Genomic DNA, 12,978 nt, shown 5'->3' on the forward strand with positions numbered 1-12,978 from the left:
GCCTCTATGGCTTTGGAGGACCGGAGCGATGTCATGAGGCGTCTAAGGTGGAAAAAAACATTTTTTTTTTTAAAACCAAAAGATCAAAATAAACTTTTTTTGAACTTTTGGTTTTAAAGGTAAATAAGAGATTTGGGGTGTTTTTGACCCCGGATCTCTCCATAAAGAGGACCTGTCATCCTTATTTCTATTACAAAGGATGTTTATATTCCTTGTAATGTTAATAAAATGATTAAAAAAGAAATAAATTAAAGCGACAGTGTAAAAAATAAATAAATAAATAAGAAAAAAAAAAAAAAAGTAAAGCACCGTATCCTTCTGTGCTCATGCGCGGAAAGCGATTGCATACGTAAGTCGCGCCCACATATGTAAATGTTGTTCGCACCACTCATGTGAGGTAGCTCCGCAAACGTTAGAGCGAGAGCAATAATTCTAGCACTAGACGTCCTCTGTAAGGGTCCTTTCACACGGAACAGAGTCTGTTCTGCTCAGCGGGGGGGAACGATCCGCCGATCCCCGCTGAGCATGTGGATGACAGCTCCATCTCCGTTCTGTGTGCAGAGACGGAGCTGTCAGATCACCGCTGTCCTCTATGGGGCGATTGGATGAGAGCAGACTGCCTGTCCGTTCTCATCCGATCCCATCCGATCCGATCCACCAGACGGATGGAAAATAGGGTTTTCATCCGTCCGGATTTCACGGACAGGATCGGATTGCAGCGGGTGTCAGCAGACATGTCTCCGCTGACATCCGCTGCCCTATAGGGATGCATGGAGCATCCGATCCGGCCCGCCTGAAAAACTGACAGCCGGATCGGATCGCCCATGTGAAAGGGGCCTAACTCTAAACCGATAACCTGTAAACATTCCACAGTGGAAACCTCCCTGGGGACTTCCGGAAGTGGAAACCTTCAACATGGATTTCATTCTTTTCTGATTTAAAAAAAAAAAAAAAAATGGGTATATTGTGTTTTGTTTATTTTAATAAATTAAAGTGAATTTATTCCCAAAAGAATATGTTTGTACTGTGCAAAAACCATGCGACATAAAAAATTGCAATGACCACCATTTTTATGCAACTTTTATGTAAAACTTTATGTTTGAAAAACCGCTGCGCAAAAACCGTGTGATATAAAAAATTGCAACGACCACCATTTTATTCTCTAGGGGCTTTTCGAAAAAATAATATGTAACATATGGGGGTTCTAAGTAATATTCTAGCTAAAAAAATTACTGATTTTTACTTGTAAACAAAGAGTGTCAGAAAAAGTCCCGCTCCTCAAGTGGGTAATAAATACGCCACTTATCGCAAATAAACCCTGCGAGATGAGCAGCAGCGTGAAATGCTTGTTTTTCCACAGAATCTTCTAAAATTGTAACAATGTTATCTTATGTGACGTTCCACAGTGGAAACATCTCCGGGGACATCTCCTGGAAATGGAAACCTTCAACATGGATTTCATTTTTTGCCGATTTTACACACCTCGGTCACTCGCCCCGATCACGCTGGCGGTCACATGTTCGAATTGTTATCTAAATCCGCTCTTTGATGTCGAAATACTTTCAAAATACTTCCAAGGATGCCGGAACTCACTTTATTTTTGGAAACAAAATGTTACCAATGTGATAGAACTGGTTGGTGTAAAAATAGGACAAAGTTCCTCTATTACGTAAAATAACCAAATCACGGGACCTGGCTGGAGCGATTTCTTTGTATTTCCACCTCTGTTGGAGATTTGGTTATTTTTGAGATGGAATGTATCTTTTTTTTTTTTTTTTATGTGTTGCTGACATCATTGTTTCTTGTCAAATAGAGAGCAGTAGTATTAATTATAGTATTAATATAGTAATAGTAATATAGTAATTAATATAGTATAGTAGTATTCATTTTAGGCCAACCAGGAGTATATACAAGGATTTGATGTATTTACTAAAGTAAAAACTTTAGGAGAAAAAAAATAAAAAAATACAGTCAACGCAGAATAATCCTACGACTCATTCTGATGTGAGGCAACCCTTCCCGCTCCTCTGAAAAGCGATTTGTGGTAGATCGCTTTTCACAGGGCGTTTGGCAGTCAGAAAGGTGGAGATATTTTGCCTCCTTTCCACCTGTTTTAACCCTGAAAATGCTAACCCCCCATGTCGCAAAGACCCCATTCACTGGAATGGGTCAGGTTTAGAGGCAATACTGCCTGTTGAGGGGGGAAGGAAAACCACCCCAAAATTTAGTGGGAAAAAGAGTAACATTGTTTATGAACATTGCTCAGGTGTGAGCTAAAGATAGATACAGAGTAACATTGTTTATACACATTGTTAGACAGGAGATAGATAAATAAAAAGTAACATTTATAAACATTGATCAGATGGGGGATAGAGAGAACGTAACATTGTTTATAAACATTGTTCACATGGGAGATAGATACAAAGTAACATTGTTTATAAATATTGTCTGTAAAGGAGCTAGAGAGATACAAAGTAACATTGTTTATAAACATTGTTCAGACAGGCGATAGAGAGATGCAAAGTAACATTGTTTACAAATATTGTTCCTAAAGGAGATAGAGAGATACAAAGTAACGTTGTTTATAAACATTGTTCAGACAGAAGAAAGAGATACAAAATAAAATTATTAAACATTGTTCAAGCAGGAGATAGAGAGATAAAATGAAACATTGTTTATATACATTCATCAGATGGGAGATAGATACAAAGTAACATTGTTTATAAACATTGTTCAGACGGGAGATAGAGAGATACAAAGTAACATTGTTTATAGATATTGATTAGATCAGACATTTGGGGGAACAAGGAAGTTTTGGCGTATAGAACTTCCCTGCACCTAGGGAGCTACATGTGAGAAGATACAGGCAGCCAAAGAAGTGCATTAACTTCTTCCCGTTCCGTCCGTGCTATAGCCAAACAGCGCGAACCTTAATTGCCGGAAAGGCGTCGACACATGGATCTTCCCGTGCATGAGCTGCCTGCGCACTCCCTGCGGAGGGCGTGGCTCGCTCTGTGATCAGCGAGTCCATGAGACTTGGCCAATGACAGCTGATCACGTGATGTAAATCAGCGCGAGGAGAAAGAAAAGCCGAACGCGCCTGTCAGAGGGACATTGGTCCCGAAGAGGAGGAGCATCTGTGCCCACCAGTGCCACCTACGATTGCCCACTAGTGCCCACCAGCGCCACCTACCAGTGCAAGTCAGTGCCATCTATCAGTGCTCACCAGTGCCACCTATCAATGCCCACCAGTGCCCCATCATCAGTGCTGTCTATCAGTGTCACCTACCAGTGCCTTTCATTGCCCATCAGTGCCCCTTTTAGTGCCCATCAGTGCCCATGAGTGCCACCTATCAGTGCCACCTATTAGTGCCCTTCAGTGCCACCTACCAGTGCTCTTCAGTGTCCCATCATCAGTGCTGCCTATCAGTGTCACCTACCAGTGCCTATCATTGCCCACCAGTGCCACCCATCAGTGCCCCTTTTAGTGCCCATCAGTGCCACCTATTAGTGCCCTTCAGTGCCACCTACCAGTGCTCTTCAGTGCCCCATCATCAGTGCTGCCTATCAGTGTCACCTACCAGTGCCTATCATTGCCCATCAGTGCCACCCATCAGTGCCCCTTTTAGTGGCCGTCAGTGCCCATGAGTGACACCTATCAGTGCCACCTATTAGTGCCCTTCAGTGCCACCTACCAGTGCTCTTCAGTGCCCCATCATTAGTTCTGCCTATCAGTTTAACCTACCAGTGCCTATCATTGCCCATCAGTGCCACCCATCAGTGCTCATCAGTGCCAATGAGTGTTACCTATCAGTGCCACCTACCAGTGCCCTTCAGTGCCAACTATTAGTGCCCACCAGTTCTGCCTTATCAGTGCCCATCAGTGCAGCCTATCAGTGCCCATCAGTGCAGCCTATCAGTGCCCATCAGTGCAGCCTATCAGTGCCTATCAGACCCATCAGTGCTGCCTCATCAGCGCACATCAATGAATGTGAAAAATTACCTGTTTGCAAAATTTTATAGCAAACTATAAAAACAGGTCTTTTTTTCAAAAATTTCGGTCTTTTTTTGATTGTTCATCAAAAAATAAAAACCCCAATTGCAATTAAATACCACCAAAAGAAAGTTCTATTTGTTTGAAAAAAAAAATGTCATTAGGGCACAGTGTTGCATGACCGCGCAATTGTCAGTCAAAGTGCGACAGCGCTGAAAGCTGAGAATTGGCCTGGGTAGGAAGGGGGTGAAAGTGGCCGGTAGGCAAGTGGTTAATGTACCCACCTGTAGAGATCCCAGTGCTCTTTTGCACTGGTATCTACCTGTATATGTGCCTACAATGTATTCTCTGAATGGGAAATGTGAATAGCCCCCAAGTGTTTAAGTCAAGTAGACAAGTGCTTAAAGTCTATTTAAAACTACTTCGAACAGCGTTGTCACCCCATTACAGAATATGGAAAATAATCTACTGGCAGGATCCATAAGTATTAAAACCTTGTTACCGGGGGGGGGGGGGGGGGCAAAGACCATTACAGACTTAATCATAAAATGTATTTTTGATTTTGCTCATAGTTACAATTTATTTTCATTATTAACCAATCAGGGGCACTGCTGCAGCGTGGAATCACTCCTGATGGCAGCCCATGGAACCTCTCCGGTGTTTACATTAGTTTTTGGCACCCAGAGCGGAGCATGTACCATCAAGGGGGAGTTTATAAATAGAGAGTACACAATGGAGTTTGGAGTAGCTGGGAGCAAAGCATAAAGCACTTGAATGTCAGAGATAAAATAACAGCTTGACTCACCCACACCCAAGAATGTACTCATTGTTTGTACAGGGGTGAGCGACAGGGAGAGATGAGACCCCAGGCGGTGCTTTAACCCTTTGCGGGTCAGGGGCCAAAGGAACTCTTTTGAAAAACTGTTTACAGAAACTCTTTTGAAGTCACTAGCTTGGGAAGTGAGTACTTAAAAGGAAAGCTAGAGTGGATGTTACCTGAATGTCATGGTTTTATCATTTTAACTTTTTTTCTCCATATTTTGGTTACTGTATATACCATATAGAAATTAGTAACTGCTCCCCCTAGTGGCCACCTATATATCAGGGAATAGCATCTCTGCTAAAAGACTGTGGAGACATGGTTGGTTAACATTTAGCCCCCCTTTTACATGGGTCTTCCAGCTGCTGGTGTTTAAGTGTGCCCAACAGTGCCATCTTAAGAGCTTTAAAGGGCCCCGGGCAATGCAGTGCACCGGGGCCCCGCCTACACAATCGCCCACGAGAATAAAAATGCAAATTATTGATAAGGCGATATTTATTTGTACAGCAGTGCCCGGCTAATGACAGCTTCCTAGTTGGGCGGCTGGGTCCGGTGAACATACACACGGACGGGAGTCAGAATCGACTGTCCTGTGTGCGCCTGTTCCCATGGAGGCAGACAGGCATTCCTGCAGTTGTGGGCTCCCCCTCCACAGCCCAAGTGGCCTGACAGCAGTGCAGGGCAGACAGGCACTTGCCACCTGCTATGTTTGGCGGCAAGGTGCACACGGGAATTTGGACTAATGCTTGGCTGGGGCAGGGTCACTGGGCAGGTGGGGCCCCCCGGGCAACTGCCCACTGTGCCCATTCGGTAAGACAGCCCTGGTGCCCAAGCAGGACAGTCCCTCTGTACCCCCCAAGTGTTTTAGTGCACCCGGGAGGGATAGGTGCAGGACCGGGCATACAAGTACCACTCGGAGCAGCATTCAGCCCCATAGACTTTGACAGGTTGAAGCAGAAGGTTAACATTTAGGCCCCCTTGCACATGGGTCTTCAAGCTGCTGTGGGTCCCTCCTGGTGTTTTAGAGTGCCCAGGAGGGACAGTGCCCCCACCCAAGTGTTTTAGTGCACCCGGGAGGGATAGGTGCAGGATTGGCCATACAAGTACCACTTGTAACAGCATTCAGCCCCATAGACTTTGACAGGCCGAAGGCGGAAGTTTACCATTTAGGCCCCCACGCACATGGGTCTTTCAGCTGCTGTGCATCCCTCCTGGTGTTTTAGAGTACCCAGGGGGGCCCCCTCCTAAGTGTTCTAGTGCACCCAGGAGGGATAGGTGCAGAATTGGGCATACAAGTACCACTCGGAACAGCATTCAGCCCCATAGACTTTGACAGGTTGAAGCAGAAGGTTAACATTTAGGCCCCCTTGCACATGGGTCTTCCAGCTGCTGTGGGTCCCTCCTGGTGTTTTAGAGTGCCCAGGAGGGACAGTGCCCCCACCCAAGTGTTTTAGTGCACCCGGGAGGGATAGGTGCAGGATCGGGCATACAAGTAGCACTCGGAACAGCATTTAACCCCAATAGACTTTGACAGGCCGAAGGCGGAAGTTTACCATTTAGGCCCCCTGCACATAGGTCTTCCAGCTGCTGTGCGTCCCTCCTGGTGTTTTAGTGTGCCCAGGAGGGACATTCCCCCTGTGCCCCCCACCCATCTAAGTGTTTTAGTGCACCTGGGAGGGATAGGTTCAGGATCGGGCATACAAGTACCACTTGGAACAGCATTCAGCCCTAAAAACTTTGACAGGTCAAAGGCAGAAGGTTAACATTTAGGCCCCCATGCACATGGGTCTTCCAGCTGCTATGCGTTCCTCCTGGTGTTTTGGTGTGCCCAGGAGGGACACTCCCCCTGTGCCCCCCACCCATCTAAGTGTTTTCGTGCACCCAGCAGGGACAAGTGCAGAATCGGACATACAAGTATCTCTCGGAACAGCATTCAGCCCCATAGACTTTGACAGGCCAAAGGCAAAAGGTTAACATTTAGGCCCCCTGCACATGGATTCTCTAGCTGCTATGCATCCCTCCTGGTGTTAAAGTTTTCCCAGGTGGGACAGCCCCCCTGTGCCCCCCCACCCCACCCACTCAAGTGTTTTAGTGCAACCAGGAGGGACAGGTGCAGGATCGGGCATATGGGTACCACTCAGAACAGCATTGAGCACCATAGACTTTGACAGGCCATCTACCTGTGTGTCCCTCCTGGTTTTATAGTGTTCTCAAGAGGGACATTTTCCCTGTGCGTCCCAACCAGGAAGAACAGGTACAGCTTTGGCCGTTTGTTCCTAAATGCACAGGTCCCTAAATTCAAGTACCACCCAGTACAGCGTTTAGCCCCATAGACTTTGACAGGCTACAGGTCACAGGGCTGGACGCTGTGACTGTTTCTTCCCAGGCACACTAAAACAAACAGCAGCTAGACAGCCCCTTGTGTAAGGGGCCTGAATGTTAACCAGACATACCTTGGCAGTCCTTTAGCAAGGATGCTATTCCAAGTCTATTGTATATATATACACAGATGGCCACTGGAGGGAGCAGTTATTAATTTTTCTTAAAATCCAAATCCATGTTTCTTAAAAATAATATTTAACAAAATCGATTGTCTTAAAGAATTAAAAGTTAAAAATGCAGCTTAACCTGCAATACTCACCTCCTTTTCAGTGCTGTCTCCCACAGATTCCCCAATCCAGTGTCAGTTTTTTCTTCTGGATTAAATGAGGTCCAATGTGGTTCGATCCATTTTATGGACCCGCCCCCGAGGGGCATGTCATCATGCAAGCCTGGACTCATATGGACTCATATGGACTGGTTGAGCCAGGGAAGAAGTGGAAGGACCTGTGTTGTCAGAGACCAGGAGACTACAGGAATTAAAGCCTAACCTTGTACTTTTACTGCCCCCCCCCCCCCCAGAAAAAAATGCCCCTATATCCATGTGACCCCACAAGCAGTATTTTTCCCTTTAGTGTTTTAATACTTACCTTTTAAAGTCTTCAGGGTGGGCATGTGACATTTGTAAGCTCTTCTGAGCAGGACCCTCTTAATTTTCTTATATTTTATTGTATTGTAACTGAATTGTCTCCCTTTTATATTGTAAAGCGCTGTGTAAACTGTTGGCACTATATAAATCCTGTATACTAATAATAATAATAATATTAATTGCAGGGTCTTATTCCTCGTGACCTACTCTTCAGGCTGCATGGTGATGCCTCCTCGGGGGTGGGGCCAAGTCCTCAGTCTACAACAGCCTTTCTCAACCTTTTCAGCACAACCCTTGAAATAACTTTCTGGTCTCAGGAAACTCCTACTCATGGCTTTTTTTCTCAGAGAATACAGTAGGTGCAGGAACTCCTCCCTTCTGAGTCACCCCTTGACTCCGTCCCCTACCCACCTCCGAGCACCGTTCCTTGGTTTCACCTCCTACCCACCTCCCAGTACCACCTCTTTTAGAGAATTAACAATAACAAGAAAGGCAATATAATAGATCTAGAAACAATGAACACCCCAGCGACAATAGATCCACCCCTGCAACAATGGACTTCCAACAGCCAGCATCAATAGACCCTCCAGCAGCCAGCAACATTAGACCCCTCCCTCAACAGTAGATCCCTCCCAGCAATGATTGATGCCCTGCAACATAAGACCCACCCCAGCAACAATAGATACCCTACCAACAACAACAGACTTCCCCAGCAACAATAGATCCTCTGCGCAAATAAATCCCCTTCAGCAATACTAGATTACCCAGTAGCCAGCATCAATAGATTCTCCAGCAGCAAGCGGCAAAAACCTCTCCCTCAACAATAAATCCCTCCCAGCAGCAACTGACCCACCAGCAACATAAGACCCACCCCAGCAAAAATACATCCTCCATGAGCAACAGAAGACCTCCCCAGCAACTATAGACCCCCATCCCCCGCAAAAATAGATCCCCTCCAGCACCAATAGATTGCCTATTAGCCAGCATCAACAAACCCTCCAGCACACTCCAGCATCCCTTGCCATTACATACATTCAGTTCTGGAGGTGCCGGAACTGCGTTCCCCCGCGTTCCCGCTGAAAAAAAAAAAAAAGCCCTGGTCCTACTAATCATTACAATATCTTTAACTCATGATACATTACTGTGATGGTCAGTGGGAAGAATGCTCCTTACATTTGTGGTCATTGGGAAGAATTACCCCCTTAACCACTTAAGCTCCGGAAGATTTTACCCCCTTCCTGACCAGGGTTTTTTTTGCGATTTTTTACTGCGTGAATTTAACGGACAATTGTGCGGTTGTGCGACGCTGTACCTAAACGAATTTGACATCCTTTTTTCCCCACAAACAGAGCTTTCTTTTGGTGGTATTTGATCACCTGTGCAATTTTTACTTTTTGCGCTATAAACAAAAAAAGAGCGTAAATTTTGCAAAAACAACAATATTTTTCACATTTTTTTATATGAAATTCCCCCCAAAAAATGTAAAAATCAAAATTTTTTAACATTTTTGACCAATTTGTTTTCTGCTACATATGTTTGGTAAAAAAAATGGCAAAAAGCGTATTTTGATTGGTTTGCGCAAAAGTTATTGCGTTTACTAACTAAGGGAAAGATTTCTGTCATTTTTGGTGTTTTTTTTTTTAACGCGTAATGGCGGCGATCTGCGATTTTTTTTGCGGGACTGCGACATTGCGGCGGACAGATCGGACCCTTGACTGACATTTTTGACACTTTTGGGGTTACCAGTGACATTACTGCAGTAATGAGTGCTATACATATGCACTGTTACTGCAAAATGACACTGGTAGTGAAGGGGTTAACTTTATTTGAGAGGGAGGGGTGGTGTGTGTCCCTAGGGGCATGATTCTTACTGTGATTGGCTGTGGCTTAAAGTGTAGGAACAATGATCAACGGTCCTACATAGCAGAACCATATGATCACTGTTTCTACACCAGGGAGAATGACAGGCGGCTTGTTTACATCAGCCGCCTGCCTTTCTCCCTCTGCAGCGACGATCGCCGAATGACCGGCGGACATCGGGTCCGCCGGTCACACGCACGGACTTGCTGGGGAACGAGCCGGGGCGGGAGCGCGCCTCCGCGGGCGCGCGCTCGCCCGCTATTGGCTCCCTAGCAAGTGACAGGCTAGTGACGTATATATACGTCACTTTGCCTGGCCGGGGCTGACTGCCGACGTATATCATCGTGCGGCGGTCGGCAACCAGTTAAAGATAAATAAATAGATCAATGGTGTCACTGGGAACTAATCTGAGAGGCAGAAATTGCTCATTGCTCAAGGAACCCCTAGCAAACTCTGGAGGAACCCTAGTTGAGAAACTCTGAGCTACAAGGTTTAATGATGGTGGGCTTCATTTAACCCAGAAGTCTGAGGACATCTAGTGGCAAAGGAGAGGTACTGCGGGGGCAGCTTTGGATTGAAGTTGAGTATTGCAGCCTGAGCTCATTTCTTTCTTTTTTTTTTTTATGTGTATAATTACATTTAGTTAAAAGTTAGCAAATACAGTGGTATATTAATTTCCAAACTACGCACCGAGATGTGGTTTTTAAAATACATACACATGATGAACGCTGACCTTCCCCTTCAGCCAATGGCATGCCAAGGCTTTTTGAAATGGGAGCAGCACTGAAGGGAGCCAGAGCAGCATTTTCTCCAGGAAAAAAAAAGTATTTCAGCTTTTTATGTTACTCATTTAATCTAACTTTTTAAAAACCAACTTTGAAGGGAAGAATTGCGTACAGGTCCACTTTGTGAAAGCAGCCTCAGGTCTTCCCATGATGGCTCTATAACTATATTTAATAAAATGTAATGTCATGGTGGGTGTGTGAAGTCAGACAGAGGCTTCTTTTTTCCACACCTCAGGCTTGTTTTCCTATGTACAAGATAAAAATCATTCCGACTTTTTTATCTGGTGAACCATCTCCGTCAGAAGGCGCCGTTGATTTAGTGCTGAAAGACAGAGAAGACGCATACTGTACACCCAGAGCGTTCTTCTACAGCCTAAAGAGGAAGAACTGTCTTTCGCTGGGGGGGGGGGGGCGCCTTTTAATTTGGGAGTTCTGGGATTGGTGACCTAAGTGGAGTGCCATGATTTGTGCCACGGAGAGCTCAGAGGTTCTCCTTTGCATGACAGCTTCAAACGTAACCAAAAATGTTGGAGCTATCATGAGAAGGTCCGAGGTTACTTCCTTAGGCCCCATTCATATCTGCGCAACGTGTGAATGTGTGTTTTTTTCGTGCCTTTTTGTTGCACATTTTTGCGATTCTAGGAGAGAATCTACAGCAGAGGCGTAACTAGAGCCTTCAGGGCCCCGATGCAAGAAACCATGAAGGGCCCCCCCAGATCCCTGGCTGGGGCCCTTCCCTTCAAGCCCAGGGCTCTTCCCACTAATCCTGGGGCTCTTTACTCTCGTTGCATGGCCTTTTATTACGGTCCCGCAGCAGGATCCTTTCACAAGTTCTGCAGTGGGCTCCCTTCCTGCAATCTTTGGGCCTCCCCACAGTGGTGCAATGCCAGGGCCCGGTCGCAAGTGTGACTTTTGCAATCCTGGAAGTTCACCCACTGGTTTGCTACTGGGCCCCCTGGAGCATGGGGCCCGGTAGCAATCGCAACCCCTGCAACCCCTGTAGTTACGCCCCTGATCTACAGCGAGGCAAACAAGGTATTTGCTTTGGGTGGCATTTTCCAGGGGGGCAGCACCGCACTCAGGCAGAAGGGACACTATGAGGACTGCAGAGAAGCAGCGGCGCTGCTACGGGGGTGCGGACCACCAGAGGGGTGACACCACCCCCGCCCCTTTCTCCCTCCTTCTCTCTTTCCCCCCTTTCTCTCAACCCCTCTCTCTCTCACCCCTATCGCTCTCTTTCCCCCCACCTCTTTCCCCCCTTCTCTCTCCCCTCCGCTCTATCTCCCCCCCTCTCCCCCCCTTTTCCCCACTCCCTCTCTCTCTCCATCCCTGTCCCTCCTCCCTCTCTCTCTCACCCTACTCTTTCTCTTTTACCCCCTCTCTCTCTCCACCCTCTCTCTCTCACCCCCCCCCCATCTCACCCCTCTCTCTCACTCCCCTTTTCTCTTCCCTTTCTCTCTCCCCCTCTCCCTCCTCCCTCTCTCTCTCTCTCATCCTACTCTCTCTCTCTCTTTTACCCCCTCTCGCTCACCCTTTCTCCCTCCCTCTCTCTCTCTCTCTCATCCCCTCTTTATCTCACCCATTCTCCCCTTTTCCCCTCCCTCTCTCTCTCTCTCTCCTCCTCTCCCTCCTCCCTCTCTCACCCTACTTTCTCTCTTTAACACCCCCCCTCTCTCTCCCTCTCCCTCTCCCTCTCTCACCCCCCCCTCTATCTCACCCCTCTCTCTCACTCCCCTTTTCTCTTCCCTTTCTCTCTCCCCCTCTCCCTTCTCCCTCTCTCTCTCCCTACTCTCTCACTCTCTCTTTTACCCCCTCTCTCTCCCCCTTTCTCCCTCCCTCTCTCTCATCCCCTCTCACCCATTTTCCCCTTTTCCCCTCCCTCTCTCTCTCCTCCTCTCCCTCCTCCCTCTCTCACCCTACTTTCTCTCTTTTATTCGCCCTTTCTCTCTTATCCCCCCTCTCTCTCTCCCTCTCTCACCCCCGCTCTCTCTCACCCTACAAACCACCAGAGACCCTGCATAGCCACCAGAAAAGCCACCAGCATAGACGTGCGCAGGGGGTGTGCCAAGTGTGCCTGGGCTCACCCTAATCACTATATTCGGTGCTGATTCAGCCTATTGTCCATGCTTCCACCTCTTGTTGGCTCCTGCTGCCCTGCGGTGCTGCTGGCTTCCCTCCTCTCCTCTCTCCCACACTACTGAGGGAGATGTTTCAGACTGGAGAGTGGGGGAAGGGGCACCAGAAACCTAACACAGCCACCAGAGACCCCACATAGCCACCAGAGACCCCACATAGCCACCAGAGACCCCACATAGCCACCAGAGACCCCACATAGCCACCAGGGACCCTACATAGCCACCGGAGACTGCACACAGCCAGCAGAGACCCTACATAGCCACTAGAAAACACCCATACAGCCACCCGAGACCCTACATAGCCACTAGAAACCCCACATAGCCACCAGAGACCCCACACAGCCATCAGAGACCCCACACAGCCATCAGAGACCCCACATAGCCACCGGAGACCCCACATAGCCACCGGAGACCCC

Source organism: Pelophylax lessonae, assembly GCF_965119305.1.
Source record: "Pelophylax lessonae genome assembly, chromosome: 8".
NCBI classification, from domain to species: Eukaryota; Metazoa; Chordata; class Amphibia; order Anura; family Ranidae; genus Pelophylax; species Pelophylax lessonae.